The following is a 23,766-nucleotide window of genomic DNA, read 5'->3' as shown; positions in this document are numbered from 1 at the left end:
ACAATTTCTTTCTTAAAACATTAACTCTGTTCATTCTGAAATTCATATCTACAAATTCTGGACCATTTTTCGTTTGACTTAAAGTCGGGAAGAGAAAACAAAAGAATAGAACTCTAAAATATAAAAGAAATGAAGAGAATGGATTTATAGTGAAATATCAGGCAGAGCAATCTAGACGATCATCGCATTTAACCTAAGAGGACTCTAATTTCCTTAATTACCGAAGAATCAAATCTTATTAAGAAGATTTTCTCTAAATCCCTTGAACTCCGGAAATCAACCCTATCTACGTCAAAAGTTATGACGAAACTTTATTTCCTCATTTCACTCTTTTGTGATAGCTTCACTTGTACTCTTCATATAAATGAAATTGTTTTATCCATATTACTTGATGGTGATAAAACTTTAATTTCCAACTCATATGAGTCATGAAAACATATTTATTGTCAGCCATGACCATCCAATCAAATTTCGGGATGAAATTTCTTTAACGGGTAGGTACTGTGATGACCCGGAAATTTCTGACCAAATATAAACTTAATCTTTATATGATTTAATGTTTTCAACACGATAAGCAAAGTCTGTAATGTTGATGTTTCAAAAACTTTGAACTATGTTCATTTAATCAATTACCCTTCGACTATTCCTGACGATTCACGAACCATTATGTGTAAATAAATATATAAATAAATAAATAAAAATATATATATATATATATATATATATATATATATATATATATATATATATATATATATATATATATATTAATTATTATAAATTAAAATATTATATGAGTTAATTAATTATGTAAATAAAATAATATATGATATTAAAATAGATCTATATATATGTAAGGTATATTGAATGTATATTTATATAGTTCTGAATTTATTTAGTAAACGATAGAAGCACTCGTTTATCATTCGATAGTTATTTAAATAAGTTAAGTTCAAACTTGGGTGATTTTAAAATAAACGGTGACCTAAAAATGAGTAATATAAATTTTAGGCTTGTAAAAAATGTATTTAGGAACTATTTGTTGAATTTTAAAACTTTTTATATTTTACTTGGGGATGGGAGTGAATAATTAATGTAAATTTTATTTAATAATTTATGATCGAATTTTATACCATAATGACCAAAATAAATAAATATATTTAATTTAAAAATTTAAGATCTTTTCGAAACCTTTTATTCGTCACTATTTAACAATGGGGTACGAAATGTACCCGTGAAAAGTGTCGGTAACTATAAAACAATATAGATGGCTGCTACACTGTTACACTGATTATGTGTTTAGATATTTATGCCCCATATTACTGTTATTTTATGTTCTTAAATCTAATCTCTATCTCTATATATCTATGTATCCACGACATATCCACGTACACATGTAAGTATTTTTTTTCTTCCTTCTTCTTTGTTACCCGAAACCATGATCTACACCTTCACCACTTAAACCACCATGACACACCACTTTTGTTGCTTCATGTCCTAAATTGCCACCATCAATGAAACCACCAACAGGAACTGCTGCGACTAATTTCTTGATCGGTTATAGCTCAAAAACGAAAACCCACTTGTCTATATTACTTACGTTCAATCAATCACAAACCTTCCTGCGTTTCTTTTATTGTTGTAGCTTACTACTACTGTATCGGTTCAACAAACCTACCACACCTTCAGTCTCCATCGTAAACCACCTAGCTTTTATGTTATTTATTTTCTTCTTCTTCGAAACCCAGAACCCGCAAACAGTGGAATAGTTAATGAAAATGGTGAACGAGGAGAAGGACGAGGATGGTTTGATTACGGAGATGATGATAATTAAGATGGTGACAAAGGTGATCCTGTGATGATGAAGATGCAACTGTGGTCGTTATGATATTGTTAGATGATGTTAACAATGTATAATAATCGATGTCTTAATGATGATATTGATGCGTATGTGATGGTGATTATGGTGAAATAGAAGAGGATGATGATATAGATAGTAGTTAAGAATGATGATGATAGTATTATTACTTTGAAGAGGATGATGAATAGTGAAAGCGAGAGGTTGATGGTGAAAGGAATCGAAGACGATGACTCGATGATGATGATATGATACGGTTTAGTGATAACGATTAAACAATAGATGATGGAAGGATGTTTAGGAAAATAATAATAATCGAATGATAATAATAGGCGATGATCTGGATGATGATTAAAGTGATGATCATGAAAAAGTTTAATGAAGAAGAAGTAACAGCTGGAATATTTAGGATAAATTGATTTAGGGTATTAATAATAATAGAAATGAGGTAGCAGAGGAATGGCAGGGACGTGTGGTTGCTGAACGAATGGTCTTGGGTTCGAATCTTGGCTACCACGCTTATTTTTATCTTTTTCAACTAATAACTACACCAGTTTGGCCAGAATCATGGTGTTGGGCCTGAGATCGAGTAGTTGGGTTGTGTTACGTTTTTGTTATTTGGCCTGCCTTATTATTGGGCTGTGAAGAGGCTATACGGTTCATGTAAGATGTAATACGAGTTATATATATAATCGGGAGATATAAAAACAGAAAATGAACGAGCAGTTGGATGGTTAAGGGTGTTATGGGTTGAACAAGAGGTCACAGGTTCTAGTCTCGTCTGGGTCAATTCTTTTTAGTAAAGGCTTTTAAAAGGGTATATACTCTTAATTATATTATTATTATTATTAGTAATTAATATGATTATTATTAATGTTATTATTATTATGATTATAATTATTATTGTTATTATTATGATTATTATTATTATTATTGTTATTATTAACATACTTACAATTATTATTAGTATTACCATATTTATAAGTAATATCATTATTACTATCATTAGTATTAGTATATGTATTATTTAAATAATTATTATTAATTTTATCATTTTAAGTATCGCTATTAATACTATGATTATTATTATCGTTGTTATTGTTAGTATTATAATTATTATTATTAATAATATCATATTTATAATTATAAGTATTAGAGATGTTATCAATATTAGTATTTTTATAAGTATTATTAAGATTATTATAAACTGTATCCTTTAAATATCATTATTTTTATGATTATTATTAGTATTATTATTATTAGTATTATCAATATTATTAAACATTAAAGTTATCATGAAAATAAAAGTTTTAAAGATATTATTAAGGTTATAAGTATGTATTAATCGTATTAACACTTTTTATATAAATATTCATAAATAATAAATTAGGTATTTTAATCATATATATATATATATATATATATATATATATATATATATATATATATATATATATATATATATATATATATATATATATATATATTAATATAACTATATAAATATTAATCATTTTGAATATATATATAAATTAAATATAATATAAATAATATTTAATTTAGGATATAATATATAAATTTGTTCAATTACGATTATATGTATTAATAGATATACGAATGATATAGGTTCGTGAATCCGATGCCAACCCTACACTTGTTCAATGTCGTCATATGTATTTTTACTACAAAATACGATAAGTGAGTTCATTTGCCCCCTTTTACTCTTTACATTTTGGGACTGAGAATACATGCGCTGTTTTTACAACTGCTTTATTAAATGCCTTTGAAATCTACATTTTTGAATTGAGATGCTTTTATAAATGTTTGACGAGATAGACACAAGCAAAACATTCCTCGAATGAATTATTATGCAGACAGAAGTTATGTGGATTATTATTGAATTAGTTGGACGTGATAATTGCCACTAATTGTTGTGAATATTTTCCCCTGATTATTATTGCTTGGTAACCTAAGAATTAGAATCGGGTATGACCCTAATTCACGCGAATCCTAAAGGTAGCTACCGGGTTTAACACCCCCACCCAGAATGTTCACTAGACGGAAGAGCTAGTGGGCGTGGTGTTTAGTACTTCGAGGTTTATATATTATACATACAAGTTGTTCTATTTTGGGATATTATTGATGCGCATTATATGTTAAGGTCGGTTACCAAGCCAAGTAATGAATGAAAAGTGAATGTTATGTATCGAGAGAATGATTTTATACACAGGTTTGTGTATGATATTTTTGTACACGAGATATGTGTACGGTTACTAATATTTATGAAAATGGTTTCGTACATGAGATAGGTGTACTGTATTTAAAACTTGTGGTCTATCAAAATGATGAATTTTATAGTTTACGATAAACTTATGAACTCACCAACCTTTTGGTTGACACTTGAAAGCATGTTTATTCTCAGGTATGAAAGAAATCTTCCGCTGTGCATTTGCTCATTTTAGAGATATTACTTGGAGTCATTTATGACATTTTTCAAAAGACGTTGCATTCGAGTCGTTGAGTTCATCAAGATTATTACTAAGTCAATTATAGTTGGATATATTATGAAATGGTATGCATGCCGTCAACTTTCAATGTAAAGAAAGTTTGTCTTTTAAAAACGAATGCAATGTTTGTAAAATGTATCATATAGAGGTCAAGTACCTCGCGATGTAACCAAATGTAATGTATTCGTCCAGATGGATTAGGACGGGTCGTTACAGCCTTTTCCCTTCGTGACCCTTTTAAATTAATTTTCCAATGAAGATAATCTCCTTAAACATTAGAGGTTTAGGTTTTGATGACAAAAGCAAATTCAATTGGTTTAAAAAGTTATGTTTTCGTGAAAAGCCTAATTTCATTGCTTTACAAAAAACCAAATGTAACATTAATCCTGAAAAGTGGGTCGAGAAAATTTGGGAAAACATGGACTTTAAATTCACTACAAAAACATCCAAATGGAAATTGGGAGGGATTCTAACGATATGGGACTCAAACCTTTTTATTGCTAACAATGTTGTTGAGCATGAATCCTTTACTGCGGTAAAAGCAAATTGGAAGGATTTAGGTACTGAGCTAGTTAACGTGAATTTTGTGGACATCAATCGAACATGGAAAAGAAAAACATTTGGGCTGATCTGGACGATGTATTGAATTATGATGGAGCAATTTGGCTATTGCTTGGCGATTTCAATGAAGTTAGATCAAACTTGAAAAGAAAAAACATAAAATATATTGAAAACCGTGCTGTTTTATTCAATGATTTTATAAAAAGAAATGGGTTAATTGATGTTCCTCTTGGGGGAAGAATGTATACTCGTAAGTGACAACAACCTCAAATTCAGCAAACTTGACAGATTTTTGGTATGTGAGAATCTCTTGCTAAACTGACCGGACATTAACACAATTGTCCTTGATAACAAACACACTGATCACTGCCCAATAATGTGAAAAGATGGAGATTTTGACTTTGGTCCAAAATCGATAAAAATTTTGATGAGTGGCTACGTCATAAGGATGCCATGAAATTATCAAAAGCGCATGGGATATTAGAGTCAATAGTAAAAAGCCAGACTATATTTTCCGAGATAAAATAAAAAACGTCAAGAATGAACTTCGAAAATGGTACTCAATCTCTCAATTCATACTACAATCGAAAATTGATAGTTTAACTAAAGAAGTTAATGATTGGGAACGAAAAGCTGAACTAACAAACATAACTGAAAACCAGAGACAGGTCTGGATGAAAACACGCAAAACTCTATTTCAAAAGGAAAATACTCAAACAGAAATGCTTAAACAAAAGGCTAGATACAAATGGTCGTTAGAGGGAGATGAAAACAACAAATTTTTTCATTCAGTTATCCTTAGAAGGCAATGCAAAAATAATATACTAAAACAACCCCAACCAATTATCATACCGACCCGGAAAAGTTTTCTTTTATTTAATGCATTAATATCGATAACAACGACACCATAGATATGTTTACAAAACATTTCCAATACTTAACAAGTTTAAACAACTTTAATTTATACATTACGTAAGTTTAGATGTCAATATGGGCATAACAACCCACGACCCGTTTAACACGACCAAAAGACACTTTCGACCCAAAGCGTTTAACTCCAACATAAGACCGAGAATGGTGATTGGGAAAACACTACCCAATCCTAAATCGAATCTAAAAGCAAAGTCTTCTAAAGTAACCCGCAATATTCCACTAACCCCGCGCTTACCCTTGCCACCTCTTTCTTGCGAATCTATAAAAATATAAACAACGAGAGGGAAGCTATAAAGCTTAGTGAGGATAAACATACTATATACATATATATGCATAAAATGAATGCGTATCTCCAACACAAGTAATAAACACATAATGCATCTTTGTATAACTAAGCAAGCTATACATAACGTACCACCATGTCAATCTGCAAGATTAACTACAACACAACAATATATATATATATATATATATATATATATATATATATATATATATATATATATATATATATATATATATATATATATATATATATATATATATATATATATATATATACGCGTGTGTGTGTGTATATATGTATACGCAACACTCAAAAACCCCAAGGTTAACCCCTTAACCTTAAATGCATGAAGATTGGCCGAAAACTCACGCGCCCTAGTGTATCCAAAAACTCACGCGATACACTACCTCAAACCACACGACATTAGGGATGTACGAACTACACAAGACATTGTGAATCCGAACTACACGAGATTCACTAGTGAAGCTGAACTACACGAGAATCACTACCCTAAGCCACAACAACAACAACAATGGGAACGTCCGAACTACACGCGACATTGTGAATCCGGACTACATGAGATTCACCAGTGAAGCCGAACTACACGAGAATCACTACCAAAATCACCACAACAACATCAACGAGATTGACCTACTTGTCAATATGAATTCGAAACTCGCGAGATTCACTACCCCACAGGTGGTAACCCAAAACGCACAAACATGCCAAGTGGACCCTAACTCACAAGGTCCATCATCCCACGCACATGTAAAGTGAACCCGAACGCACAAGGATCACTCTACCCCACCCACACCCATCCTATACATACATACGCATATAATATATTTACGCTTACCTTAGCGCCTTGATGAATACAATAGAATATAACGCAACTCATTAATGGAATGTACATATTCCATTTATCACATAACAAACAACACAATTAGGGTGGATCACAAACCAACCCAAATTGACACTTAGTGCAATTTTGACCCAAATTGCACTTTCAAGCACAACCAAAGCCCAAACTAACCAATAATCACTTAACGCTAGTGAAAATGGTCCTATAACGCCAATTAAACCAAAACACAAGTATTAAATACTTGTATTCCCCAAATTGACCCATAATCCCTAATTTGACCCATTTCAAAACTAGTCTTCCAAACACACTCTTATGAGTTCAAACATCAACACCATCACTAGTTTACACCTTTATTAATGATTATCACTAACATCTAGACCTAAACAAGGTCAATTAGTCTTCCAACCCAAAACCCACCAATAATGATTCTAAAACCCACTTACTAGCAACAACAAACTCACTCCATGAGCATCAATGGGTTTCTCATCAATTCAAACTCAAACCCTAACTTTGAATATCAAACTAACAAATGAAAATAGGAGTTAGAAATTACCACCACTATCAAAATGTAGCTAGAAATGATATGAACAACTTTAACACTAGCACTTTGAGGAGATTTCTACTTCTTCTTCTCCAAACCAAGCTTTCTCACTCTAAGAATCACGCTCTCTCTCTAAGATAAGATGAGATGTAGTGACCCGAACTTTTCCATGTTTATATATATTAATTGAGATTGATATTTACATGACTAAATGTTTCCAACGTTTTAAGCAATCAAACTTGTTAAGACTTGATTAAATGAAATAAGTTTCATATAGACAATTGATCACCCAAGTTGACCGGCGATTCACTTACGTTACGAATTTGTAAAAACTACATGTTGTGGTATATATAGACATATATATGTGGTTGACATGAGATTTTGATGAGTAAGTATCTCACTAAGTATATTAACAATGTGTGATATACATAAGAAATGAGATTACTAAGTTAAAAAACTCAAAATGATATATATAACGATTATCGTTATGATAACGTCTACTAAATATATATGTATCATATTAAGATATTGATACACTATATTTAACATGATAAAATGCTATTTAAATATATCATTAAGTGTGTTAACAATGAACTACATATGTAAAAACAAGACTACTAACTCAAGAATTACGAAACGAGACTTATATGTAACGATTATCATTGTAACGATATTTTAATGTATATATCATATTAAGAGATATTCATACATCATAATATCATGATAATATAATAATTTAACATCTTATTTGATATAATAAACATTGGGTTAACAACATTAATTGAGATCGTTAACTTAAAGGTTTCAAAACAACACTTACATGTAACGACTAACGAAGACTTAATGACTCCATTAGAATGTATATACATGTTGTATTTTGATATGTATTCTTACACTTTTGAAAGACTTCAAGACACATATCAAAGTACTTCTACTTAACAAAAATGCTTACAATTACATCCTCGTTCAGTTTCATCAACAATTCTACTCGTATGCACCCGTATCCGTACTCGTATAATACACAGCTTTTAGATGTATGTACTATTAGTATATACACTCCAATGATCAGCTCTTAGCAGCCCATGTGAGTCACCTAACACATGTGGGAACCATCATTTGGCAACTAGCATAAAATATCTCATAAAATTACAAAAATATTAGTAATCATTCATGACTTATTTACATGAAAACAAAATTACATATCCTTTATATCTAATCCATATACCAACGACCAAAAACACCTACAAACACTTTCATTCTTCAATTTTATTCATCTAATTGATCTCTCTCAAGTTCCATCTTCAAGTTCTAAGTGTTCTTCATAAATTCCATAAGTATAGTTTCATAAAAATCAAGAATACTTCCAAGTTTGCAAGTCTACTTCCAAGCTTTCTAATCCATTCCAAGTAATCATCTAAGATCAAGGAACCTTTGTTATTTATAGTAGGTTATCTTTCTAATTTAAGGTAATATTTATATTCAAACTTTAATTCAATTTCTACAACTATAACAATCTTATTTCGAGTGAAAATCTTACTTGAACTGTTTTCGTGTCATGATTCTGCTTCAAGAACTTTCAAGCCATCCAAGGATCCTTTGAAGCTAGATCCATTTTTCTCATTTACAGTAGTTTTATCCAGAAAACTTGAGGTAGTAATGATGTTCATAACATCATTCGATTCATACATATAAAGCTATCTTATTCGAAGGTTTAAACTTGTAATCACTAGAACATAGTTTAGTTAATTATAAACTTGTTCGCAAACAAAATTTAATCCTTCTAACTTGACTTTTAAAATCAACTAAACACATGTTCTATATCTATATGATATGCTAACTTAATGATTTAAAACCTAGAAATACGATTAACACCATAAAATCGGATATACGCCATCGTAGTGAAACCGGGGGCTGTTTTGGTTTGGATAATTAAAAACTATGATAAACTTTAATTTAAAAGTTTTTCTTCTGGGAAAATTATTTTTCATATGAACATGAAACTATATCCAAAAATCTTGGTTAAACTCAAAGTGAAAGTATGTTTTTCAAAATGGTCATCAAGATGTCGTTCTTTCGACGAAAATGACTACCTCTTTAGTAATTGACATGTAAATTAAATTTCCGACTATAAACCTATACTTTTTCTGTTTGGATTCTTAAATTAGAGTTCAATATGAAACCATATCAATTTGATTCACTCCAAACGGATTTAAAATGAAGAAGTTATGGGTAAAACAAGATTGGATATTTTTGATCTTTTTAGCTACGGGAAATGTTTAACAAATCTATACAAATCATATCCTAGCTAACTTATATTGTATTATACATGTATTCTAATATATTATGTAATCTTGGGATACCATAGACACGTATGCAAATGTTTTGACATATCATATCGACCCATGTATATATATTATTTGGAACAATCATAGACACTCTATATGCAGTAATGTTGGAGTTAGCTATACAGGGTTGAGGTTGATTCTAAAAATATATATACTTTGAGTTGTGATTTAGCCTGAGACGTGTATACACTGGGTCTTGGATTGATTCAAGATAATATATATCAATTTATTTCTGTACATCTAACTGTGGACAACTAGTTGTAGGTTACTAATGAGGACAGCTGACTTAATACACTCAAATCTTTAAAACATAATAAAAATGGTTGTAATTATATTTTGATCATACTTTGTTATATATATGTACATATTTGTATAGGTTCGTGAATTGATCCGTGGTCAAGTATTATTTCCGAGGAAGGAAATATCTGTGAAAGTGAGTTATAGTCCCACTTTTAAAATCTAATATTTTTGGGATGAGAATACATGCAGGTTTTATAAATGATTTACAAAATAGACACAAGTACGTGAAACTACATTCTATGGTTGAATTATCGAAATCAAATATGCCCCTTTTTATTAAGTCTGATAATCTAAGAATTAGGGAACAGACACCCTAATTGACGCGAATCCTAAAGATAAATCTATTGGGCCTAACAAACCCCATCCAAAGTACCGGATGCTTTAGTACTTCGAAATTTATATCATATCCGAAGGGTGTCCTGGAATGATGGGGATATTCTTATATATGCATCTTGTTAATGTCGGTTACCAGGTGTTCACCATATGAATGATTTTTATCTCTATGTATAGGATGTGTATTGAAATATGAAATCTTGTGGTCTATTGTTATGATTTGATATATATAGGTTAAACCTATAACTCATCAACATTTTTGTTGACGTTTAAAGCATTTTTATTCTCAGGTGAATATTAAGAGCTTCCGCTGTTGCATACTAAAATAAGGACAAGATTTGGAGTCCATGTTTGTATGATATTGTGTAAAAACTACATTCAAGAAACATATATCGATGTAATATATTTCTATTGTAAACCATTATGTAATGGTCGTGTGTAAATAGTATATTTTAGATTATCATTATTTGATAATCTACGTAATGTTTTTAAAACCTTTATTGATAAAATAAAGGTTATGGTTGTTTTAAAAATGAATGCAGTCTTTTAAAAACACCTCATATAGAGGTTAAAACCTCGCAATGAAATCAATTAATATGGAACGTTTATAATCAATATGAACGGGACATTTCAGTTGGTATCCGAGCGTTGGTCTTAGAGAACCAAAAAATTTGCATTAGTGTGTCTTATCGAGTTTGTTAGGATGCATTAGTGAGTCTGGACTTCGACCATGTTTTCTTTAAAAATGATTGCTTAACATTTTTGTTGGAAACTATATATTATTAACATGTAAATATTATGTGATATATTAATCTCTTAACATGTTTGATATTGTGTGATAGATGTCTACCTCTAGCACAAATCCCATTGACTCACCTAATAATAATGAAGAGTTGAATATATATTGGCAAGATTCACAAGTTCCCGAAGAACCGGAAGAAGAGGAAACAGAATCGGAAGAAGAGGAACCAGAAGAAGAGGAACCAGAAGAAGAAGAGGTTCCGGAGGGAGGAATAGTAGGAACCACAGAAAACCGGTCAAATAAAAGAAAATCCTCAACCAATGGACCAAAGTTAATAATGGTCAATGGTGTTTCCGCTAAGGAAGCAAAATATTGGGAAAATTACCAATTTTTCGATGAATCAGATCCTGATGAGGATTCCAATGATGTTATAGAAATTACCCCGAACCAATTTAATGAGGCAAAAGAAAATAATAAGGGAAAAGGAATCAAAATAGAGAAATCTGATTCCGACCCCAATGAACTTTATATGTACCGTCAACACCCGTATTTTCAATATCGTGACAATAACCCGGGAACCTCTAAACCACCAGGTTTTTCTAAACCAATGTGGAAAATGACGACTCGTATTAGAGGAACATCATATATCCCTAGAAGATTAGGAAAAAGAACCAAGTCCGAAGAAGAAGAAACCAGTGATTCAGATTAGAGGGGTGTGAGCATGTTGTGTAATAAATGTATTGTAGTGTGCTTGTACTTTTATGTTCTTTGTAAAAATTACTTGTATTGTTTGTTATTACGAATCTAATCCTTGTCTATTTTACAGTATAAAAACAAAATGGACGTTACGGGTAGACAACCGAATATTTTAGAAGACCTACCAGAGAATATGATTGAGGAAATCTTGTCCAGAGTCAGTCAGAATTCATCAGCACATTTAGTTATGGCGAAATTAACTTGTCAAACATTTGAAAGACTTTCCAGAAATGCCTTAGTTTATAAAAGGCTTTCCTTTGATAGGTGGGTTATATCACATTGGGGAGACTTTAAGTTACGCCGTGTTTTCTTTAAAGCGCTAAATGCGGGGAACCCAAATGCAATTTTACGCTACGGGTTAAGAACCTATTTTGACTCAACATATCCCAACATAAGATTTCGTGAATTAGAAAGAGCTTCTAACATGCAACATAAAGAAGCATGTTATGCTTACGGGTTAGTGATGTTCGCTTCTTACCAAAGTGAGAAAAAGAACATCGGATTGCAGCTTTTAAATAAAACTTTCCCACAAGTGACGGATTCAGTAGTTGGGGTGAGAAACAAGGTTTTTAGATTATTACGGGGCTGTTGGACATTACAAAACCCTCGTCCTTTTGACGACATTACAACATGCTGCCTAGCCAATGGTCATAACGGTTATTTTCCACAAGACCAAGGATGGGAAGTCGTCTTAGTAAAACCAGAATGCATGACTTGTTTCTGGACTTATGAATTACGTGTCTTTATTTCCTTTGCTGAACAACTTGCGTATTAACTAGATTTATCTTCAAAACTGTCATGTATCATAGTGTACTATATTTCATGTTATATGTAATATAGCGAAGTTGTAAGTTTGAAGAATATTTGTATGTGATATATTATTATAATCAGTTTTTCATATGGAATTGTAGTAGTTGAATTGTATATTAGCTACTAAGTATGAACTTAACGGGTAGGTAGTACCCTAATTTAAACTTATAAAATGCTAATATGAAGAAAAAGCTTTTATAAATGAGTTCATATTATGCTACGAGATACTATTGACTACTTTTAATATTCTGTATGATTAACTTGTTTCATTTGACTATTTTGAAGGAAATGGCACCGGCTACTCGACACACCTTGAATATGAGCGAAGAGGAATTTCGTGCCTTTCTTGCTTCAAACATAGCCGCAGTACAGGCCGCGCTACATACCAACAATAACTCTGAATCTAGCAATACAGCTAACGCCGCAAGAAATCGTGTAGGATGCTCCTACAAGGAATTCGCTGCCTGCAAACCTTCAGAATTTGATGGGACCGAAGGACCAATCGGATTAAAACGGTGGACCGAGAAAGTTGAATCGGTGTTTGCTATAAGTAAGTGTGCTGAAGGAGACAAAGTGAAGTACGCTACACATACCTTCACAGGTATTGCGTTAACATGGTGGAATACCTATCTAGAGCAAGTAGGACAAGATGCTGCTTACGTGCTACCGTGGTCAGCATTCAAGCACTTGATGAACGAGAAGTACCGTCCTAGAACCGAGGTCAATAAGCTCAAAGTCAGAACTTAGAGGGTTATGAACACAGGGATTCGATATTACTTCGTACGAAAGACGATTCACAGAAAATTGTGCCTATTGTGTCCGAGAGCGTTCGAAGATGAGGAAGAGAAGATCGACGCGTTTGTGAAAGGGTTACTGGAGAGAATTCAAGAAGATATAAGTTCACACGAGCCTGCCTCTATACAAAAGGCATGTAGAATGGCTCACAAACTAGTAAACCAGATTGAGGGAAGAATTAAAGAACAGGTGGCCAAAGAGGCCAACGTGAAGTTAGTCAAAAGAAAGTGGGATGAAAACGGTGATAAGAGTCACCAAAACAACAACAACAACTATACCAACAATCGCAACATCAATTGCAACTACAACAAACGGCACAACAACAACAACAACAACAACTACAACAATCATCCCAACAATAATAACAACCGCAACAACAACAACAATCAGAAGCAGCTATGCCAAAGGTGTGAAAAGTATCACTCGGGGTTCTGCACCAAATTTTGAAACAAGTGTAAAAGAAATGGTCATAGCGTGGCGAAGTGTGAGGTCTACGGACCAGAGGTTAACAAAACGAAAGGAACAAATGGTGTCGGAACGAGTAATGGCGGAGCAAGTTATGCCAATGTAGTTTGTTATAAATGTGGAAAACCGGGCCACTTTATTAGAAATTACCCGAACCAGGAGAACACGAATGGACAAGGCCGCGGAAGAGTTTTCAATATTAATGCGACAGAGGCACAGGAAGACCCGGAGCTTGTTACGAGTACGTTTCTTATTGACCATAAATCTGGTTACGTTTTATTTGATTTGGGTGTGGATAGAAGCTATATGAGTAGAGATTTTTGTGCTAAATTAAGTTATCCATTGATGCCGTTGGATAGTAAATTTTTACTCGAATTAGCAAACGGTAAATTAATTTCAGCAGATTATATATGCCGGAATCGAGAAATTAAACTGGGTAGCGAAATATTTAAGATTGATTTGATACCAGTAGAGTTAGGGAGTTTTGATGTAATAGTTGGCATGGACTGGCTGAAGGAGATGAAAGCAGAGATCGTATGTTACAAAAATGCAATTCGCATTGTACGAGAAGAAGGAGAACCCTTAATGGTGTACGGAGAAAAGGGCAACACGAAGCTACATCTTATTATTAATTTGAAGGCACAAAAACTAATAAGAAAAGGTTGCTATGCTGTTCTAGCACACGTTGAGAAAGTACAAACTGAAGAAAAGAGCATCAATGATGTTCCCGTCGCAAAAGAATTTCCCGATGTATTTCCGAAAGAATTACCGGGACTACCTCCACATCGATCTGTTGAATTTCAAATAGATCTTGTACCAGGAGCTGCACCAATAACTCGTGCTCCTTACAGACTTGCACCCAACGATATGAAAGAACTACAAACCAACTGGAAGAACTATTAGAACGTGGTTTCATTCGACCAAGCACATCACGATGGGGAGCTCCTGTTTTGTTTGTCAAGAAGAAGGATGGTACATTTAGGTTGTGTATTGACTACAGAGAGTTGAATAAACCTACCATCAAAAACCCTTATCCACTGCCTAGAATTGATGACTTATTTGATCAACTACAAGGCTCGTCGGTTTATTCGAAAATCGATTTATGTTCTGGATATCATCAAATGCAAGTAAAGGAGGATGATATTCCAAAAACTGCTTTTAGGACGCGTTATGGTCATTACGAGTTTATGGTTATGCCGTTTGGATTGACTAACACACCAGCTGTGTTCATGGACCTTATGAACCGAGTGTGTGGGCCATATCTTGACAAGTTTGTCATTGTTTTCATCGATGACATACTTATTTACTCAAAGAATGATCAAGAGCATGAAGAACATTTGAGAAAAGTGCTAGAAGTATTGAGGAAAGAAAAACTGTACGCTAAGTTTTTAAAGTGTGCATTTTGGTTGGAAGAAGTTCAATTTCACGGTCACATAGTGAACAAAGAAGGTATCCAGGTGGACTCGGCAAAGATCGAAACCGTTGAAAAGTGGGAAACCCCAAAAACTCTGAAGCATTTACGTCAATTTTTAGGATTGGCTGGTTACTACAGAAGATTCATCCAAGATTTTTCCAAAATAGCAAAACCCTTGACTGCATCAACGCATAAAGGGAAGAAATTTATATGGAAGGATGAACAAGAGAAGGCATTTCAGTTATTGAAGAAAAAGCTAACTACGGCACCTATATTGTCATTTCCTGAAGGGAATGATGATTTTGTAATTTATTGTGACGCATCAAAGCAAGGTCTCGGTTGTGTATTAATGCAATGAATGAAGGTGATTGCTTATGCGTCTAGACAATTGAAGATTCGCGAGCAAAATTATACAACTCACGATTTGGAATTGGGTGCTGTTGTTTTTGCATTAAAGACTTAGAGGCATTATTTATATGGAGTCAAAAGTATTTTATATACCGACCACAAAAGTCTCCAACATATATTTAATCAGAAGCAACTGAATATGAGACAACGCAGGGGGATTGAACTGTTGAATGATTATGATTTTGAGATTCGATACCACCCGGGGAAGGCGAATGTGGTAGCCGACGCTTTGAGTAGAAAGGACAGAGAACCTATACGGGTAAAAGCTATGAATATAATTATTCGTACTAACCTTAATACTCAAATAAAGGAGGCACAATAGGGGGTTGTAAAAGAAGGAAAGTTGAAGAATGAGATACCCAAAGGATCAGAGAAACATCTTAATATTCGGGAAGACGGAACCCGATTTGTGCTGATAGAATTTGGGTACCAAGGTTTGGAGATGTGAGAGAAATGGTACTTAAAGAAGCACATAAAACCAGATATTCAATACATCTCGGAGCGGGGAAGATGTATAAATATCTCAAGAAACACTTTTGGTGGTCGGGTATGAAAGCCGATATTGCTAAATATGTAGGAGAATGTTTGACGTGTTCTAAGGTCAAAGCTGAACATCAGAAACCATCAGGTCTACTACAACAACCTGAAATCCCGGAATGGAAATGGGAAAACATTACCATGGATTGCATTACTAAATTGTCAAGGACTGCAAGTGGTTATGATACTATTTGGGTAATAGTTGATCGTCTCACCAAGTCAGCACACTTCCTGCCAATGAGAGAAGATGACAAAATGGAGAAGTTGGCGCGATTGTATTTGAAGGAGGTTGTCTCCAGACATGGAATACCCATCTCTATTATCTTTGATAGGGATGGTAGATTTGTTTCAAGGTTCTGGCAGACGTTGCAACAAGCATTGGGGACTCGTCTAGACATGAGTACTGCCTATCATCCACAAACTGATGGGCAGAGCGGAAGGACGATACAAACGCTTGAAGACATGCTATGCGCATGTGTTATTGATTTCGGAAACAGTTGGGATCGACACCTACCGTTAGCAGAATTTTCCTACAACAACAGTTATCATTCTAGTATTGAGATGGCGTCGTTTGAGGCACTTTATGGTAGAAAGTGCAGGTCTCCGATTTGTTGGAATGAAGTAGGGGATAGACAGATTACGGGTCCGGAGATAATACAAGAAACTACCGAGAAAATCATCCAAACTCAACAATGATTGAAAACCGCCCAGAGTCGACAAAAGAGCTACGCGGACAGTAAAAGAAAAGATGTAGAGTTTGAAATTGGAGAAATGGTCATGCTTAAGGTTTCACCTTGGAAAGGCATTGTTCGATTTGGTAAACGGGGGAAACTAAATCCAAGGTACATTGAACCATTCAAGATTATAGATCGTGTCGGACCAGTAGCTTACCAACTGGAGCTACCTCAACAACTCGCGACTGTACATAACACTTTCCACGTCTAGAATTTGAAGATATTGTTTTGCTAAAGAGGATCTCACTATTCCGTTGGACGAAATCCAAATCAATGAAAAACTTCAATTCATTGAAGAACCCGTTAAAATAATGGATCGTGAGGTTAAGAGACTTAAGCAAAACAAGATACCGATTGTTAAGGTTCGATGGAATGCTCGTAGAGGACCCGAGTTCATCTGGGAGCGTGAAGATCAGATGAAGAAGAAATACCCGCATCTATTTCCAGAAGATTCGTCAACACCTTCAACAGCTTAAAATTTCGGGACGAAATTTCTTTAACGGGTAGGTACTGTAGTGACCCGAACTTTTCCATGTTTATATATATTAATTGAGATTGATATTTACATGACTAAATGTTTCCAACGTGTTAAGCAATCAAACTTGTTAAGACTTGATTAAATGAAATAAGTTTCATATAGACAATTGATCACCCAAGTTGACCGGCGATTCACGAACGTTACAAATTTGTAAAAACTACATGTTGTGGTATATATAGACATATATATATGGTTGACATGAGATTATGATGAGTAAGTATCTCACTAAGTATATTAACAATGTGTGATATACATAAGAAATGAGATTACTAAGTTAATAAACTCGAAATGATATATATAACGATTATCGTTATGTTAACGTCTACTAAATATATATGTATCATATTAAGATATTGATAGACTATATTTAACATGATAAAATTATATTTAAATATATCATTAAGTGTGTTAACAATGAACTACATATGTAAAAACAAGACTACTAACTTAAGAATTACGAAACGAGACTTATATGTAACGATTATCGTTGTAACGATATTTTAATGTATATATCATATTAAGAGATATTCATACATCATAATATCATGATAATATAATAATTTAACATCTCATTTGATATAATAAACATTGGGTTAACAACATTAATTGAGATCGTTAACTTAAATGTTTCAAAACAACACTTACATGTAACGACTAACGAATACTTAACGACTCCATTAGAATGTATATACATGTTGTGTTTTGATATGTATTCTTACACTTTTGAAAGACTTCAAGACACATATCAAAGTACTTCTACTTAACAAAAATGCTTACAATTACATCCTCATTCAGTTTCATCAACAATTCTACTCGTATGCACCCGTATCCGTACTCGTACAATACACAGCTTTTAGATGTATGTACTATTGGTATATACACTCCAATGATCAGCTCTTAGCAGCCCATGTGAGTCACCTAACACATGTGGGAACCATCATTTGGCAACTAGCATGAAATATCTCATAAAATTACAAAAATATTAGTAATCATTCATGACTTATTTACATGAAAACAAAATTACATATCCTTTATATCTAATCCATATACCAACGACCAAAAACACCTACAAACACTTTCATTCTTCAATTTTCTTCATCTAATTGATCTCTCTTAAGTTCCATCTTCAAGTTCTAAGTGTTCTTCATAAATTTCATAAGTATAGTTTCATAAAAATCAAGAATACTTCCAAGTTTGCAAGTCTACTTCCAAGCTTTCTAATCCATTCCAAGTAATCATCTAAGATCAAGGAACCTTTGTTATTTATAGTAGGTTATCTTTCTAATTCAAGGTAATATTTATATTCAAACTTTGATTCAATTTCTACAACTATAACAATCTTATTTCGAGTGAAAATCTTACTTGAACTGTTTTCGTGTCATGATTCTGCTTCAAGAACTTTCAAGCCATTCAAGGATCCTTTGAAGCTAGATCCATTTTTCTCTTTTCCAGTAGTTTTATCCAGAAAACTTGAGGTAGTAATGATGTTCATAACATCATTCGATTCATACATATAAAGCTATCTTATTCGAAGGTTTAAACTTGTAATCACTAGAACATAGTTTAGTTAATTCTAAACTTGTTCGCAAACAAAAGTTAATCCTTCTAACTTGACTTTTAAAATCATCTGAACACATGTTCTATATCTATATGATATGCTAACTTAATGATTTAAAACCTGGAAACACGATGAACACCATAAAATCGGATATACGCCGTCGTAGTGAAACCGGGGGCTGTTTTGGTTTGGATAATTAAAAACTATGATAAACTTTGATTTAAAAGTTGTTCTTCTGGGAAAATTATTTTTCACATGAACATGAAACTATATCCAAAAATCTTGGTTAAACTCAAAGTGAAAGTATGTTTTTCAAAATGGTCATCAAGATGTCGTTCTTTCAACGAAAATGACTACCTCTTTAGTAATTGACATGTAACTTAAATTTCCAACTATAAACCTATACTTTTTCTGTTTGGATTCTTAAATTAGAGTTCAATATGAAACCATAGCAATTTGATTCACTCAAAACGGATTTAAAATGAAGAAGTTATGGTTAAACAAGATTGGATATTTTTGATCTTTTTAGCTACGGGAAATGTTTAACAAATCTATACAAATCATATCCTAGCTAACTTATATTGTATTATACATGTATTCTAATATATTATGTAATCTTGGGATATCATAGACATGTATGAAAATGTTTTGACATATCATATCGACCCATGTATATATATTATTTGGAACAACCATAGACACTCTATATGCAGTAATGTTGGAGTTAGCTATACAGGGTTGAGGTTGATTCCAAAAATATATATACTTTGAGTTGTGATTTAGCCTGAGACGTGTATACACTGGGTCGTGGATTGATTCAAGATAATATATATCGATTTATTTCTGTACATCTAACTGTGGACAACTAGTTGTAGGTTACTAACGAGGACAGCTGACTTAATACACTCAAATCTTTAAAACATAATAAAAATGGTTGTAATTATATTTTGATCATACTTTGATATATATGTACATATTTGTATAGGTTCGTGAATCGATCCGTGGCCAAGTCTTATTTCCGAGGAAGGAAATATCTGTGAAAGTGAGTTATAGTCCCACTTTTAAAATCTAATATTTTTGGGATGAGAATACATGCAGGTTTTATAAATGATTTACAAAATAGACCCAAGTACGTGAAACTACATTCTATGGTTGAATTATCAAAATTGAATATGCCCCTTTTTATTAAGTCTGGTAATCTAAGAATTAGGGAACAGACACCCTAATTGATGCAAATCCTAAAGATAGATCTATTGGGCCTAACAAACCCCATCTAAAGTACCGGATGCTTTAGTACTTCAAAATTTATATCATATCCGAAGGGTGTCCCGGAATGATGGGGATATTCTTATATATGCATCTTGTTAATGTCGGTTACCAGGTGTTCACCATATGAATGATTTTTATCTCTATGTATGGGATGTGTATTGAAATATGAAATCTTGTGGTCTATGGTTACAATTTGATATATATAGGTTAAACCTATAACTCACCAACATTTTTGTTGATGTTTAAAGCATGTTTATTCTCAGGTGAATATTAAGAGCTTCTGCTGTTGCATACTAAAATAAGGATAAGATTTGGAGTCCATGTTTTTATGATATTGTGTAAAAACTGCATTCAAGAAACATATATCGATGTAATATATTTCTATTGTAAACCATTATATAATGGTCATGTGTAAACAGTATGTTTTAGATTATCATTATTTGATAATCTACGTAATGTTTTTAAAACCTTTATTGATAAAATAAAGGTTATGGTTGTTTTAAAAATGGATGCAGTCTTTGAAAAACGTCTCATATAGAGGTCAAAACCTCGCAACGAAATCAATTAATATGGAACGTTTATAATCAATATGAACGGGACATTTCATGAGAGTGTTTTGTGTGGGTGAAAATGAAGCTTGAAAGAGCCTTGGATCAGTTTTGATGATCCCAAACCGACCCCCAAGTGAAAAGACCAAAACACCCTCACTTTATCCCTTAAAAAGAGGTCAAATTCGTCACTGCCTGACGGATCTTGCGACCACAATGCCCTGGATCGCACTCGCGATGTAACTCAAATCAAAAGGCTGTTTTGCTGGTTCGGATCTCGCGCCCGCGAAGAAGGATGTCGCGATAGCGATTGGACAAAGTCCCAAAATGTGTTGTTCGAAAACCACATCTCGCGACCGTGATTACTTGGATCACGACCGTGATCCATCTCCCACCAGCTTTTTCTTAGTTCAATTTTTATATGATTCTCATTCGGTCCACGTTAACGTTCCACGAGCTTTAACATAAAACTAAGGACTTAGTCACCGCCACAAGTAACATGCTATGAAAAATGGGGTGTTACATATACATAGAGTAAATGTCTCTGGCCTATGGTGTTCAGATTCTGCTGCTATCAAGAGTGAAGCAGCTTCTTATTTCAGTGGCTTGTTTGAAAAAAACGATTCTGTCAAGTTCGAACTAAAATATTGGAATGGATCAAAATTAAACCAATAAATGGTGGAGGGACTCGAGGCAAAATTCAGCAAGACAGAGGTGTTAGATGAGATAAAAGGATGTGGAAAAAATAAAGCACCGGGACCAGACGGATTTAATATCCTATCTATACGAAATTCTAGGAAATAATAAAAAGGGATCTCTTAAATGCAATCAATTGGTTTTGGGAAGCGGGAACAGTCTCAAATGGGTTCAATCCCTCTTCCATCACGCTCATTTCTAAGGTAAGTGACCCTTTAAAGTATTTAAATTATCATCCTATTAGTCTAATTGGTAGTTACTATAAAATCTTATCCAAGATACTGTCAAATAGGATTAGGAAGATAATACCCAGGCTAATTGGTGATGAACAAAGTGCTTTCATTAATGACAGATTTATTCTTGATAGTGTTTTAATTGCCTTTGAAACCATTGATGACCTCAAAGCAAAAAAAAAAAAAAAAGTTATGTTTTCAAAGTCGATTTTGAAAATGCCCTTGACTGTATTGACTGGGATTTTCTAGTGAATATAATGGGACTAATGGGCTTTGGTCACAAATAGATCAAGTGGATCCAAGCCTGCTTAACCTCCACTTCTATTTTTGTCCTTATCAATGGATCCCCAACAGACCAATTTTATCCAAAAAGAAGGGTAAGGCAAGGTGATATACTTTCTCTTTTCCTATTTATCCTTGCAAGTGAAGGTTTAAATTATCTCTTAAACTTTGCTCTAAAAGAAAAATTAATAAAAGAGGTAGAAGTAGGATGCGATAAAGTAACCATGTGACACTTGCAATATGTCGATGAAATGATCATTTTCGAAAGATGGAAATAAGAAATACTTTAAAAATTCTCAAGTGTTGCGAAGATCTTTCGGGCTTAAAAGTAAATCTTAGTAAAAGTTGCATTTATGGAATCAGTACCACAAAATATGAATTAAATCTTTTAGCTTCTTGATTTGGGTGTATGGAAGGTTCCTTCCCTTTTAACTACCTCAGATTACCAATTGCTACAAATATGAAAAATGTAACGACCCAACCCATTAACAATCCAAAAACGCACCATAAAAAAAAAATTCAAACAGGCCTGCCCAGACTGAGTGCGCGGCGCGCACACTGCCGGACAGCTTCTGTCCAAAAAGTGCATTTTTTGTTTAAAGATCTCTCGCTTCCCGGCACTTTTAGACGTAACACTTTTTACCACATATTACAATATGTAAAACTAACACGATTCAATCATAAAATGAGTTTTACAATGCGGGGCCCACATATTGTAGTGACCCGAACTTTTCCATGTTTATATATATTAAATGAAATTGTTATTTACATGATTAAGTGTTTCCAACATGTTAAGCAATCAAACTTGTTAAGACTTGATTAATTGAAATAGGTTTCATATAGACAATTGACCACCTAAGTTGACCGGTGATTCACGAACGTTAAAACTAGTAAAAACTATATGATGACATATATATGATTATATATATAGTTAACATGATATTATGATAAGTAAGTATCTCATTAGGTATTTTAACAATGAGTTATATACATAAAATTGAGTTTATTGAATTAAGAAACTCGAAACGATATATATAACGATTATTGTTATAACAACGTCTTACTAAATACATATGAATCATATTAAGATATTGATACACTTGGTTAATTATGTTAAATGATAAGTAAATATATGATTAAGTGTATTAACAATGAACTACATATATAAAAATAAGACTACTAACTTAAGGATTTCGAAACGAGACATATATGTGACGATTATCGTTGTAACGACATTTAACTGTATATATATCATACTAAGATATATTAATATATCATAATATCATGATAATGTAATAATTTAACATCTCATTAGATATAATAAACATTGGGTTAACAACATTTAACATGATCGTTAACTTAAAGGTTTCAAAACAACATTTACATGTAACGACTAACAATGACTTAACGACTCAGTTAAAATGTATATACATGTAGTGTTTTAATATGTATTCT

The sequence above is a fragment of the Rutidosis leptorrhynchoides genome, chromosome 8 (genome assembly GCF_046630445.1).
Source record: "Rutidosis leptorrhynchoides isolate AG116_Rl617_1_P2 chromosome 8, CSIRO_AGI_Rlap_v1, whole genome shotgun sequence".
NCBI classification, from domain to species: Eukaryota; Viridiplantae; Streptophyta; class Magnoliopsida; order Asterales; family Asteraceae; genus Rutidosis; species Rutidosis leptorrhynchoides.
Note: the sequence above shows the minus strand (reverse complement) of the source record.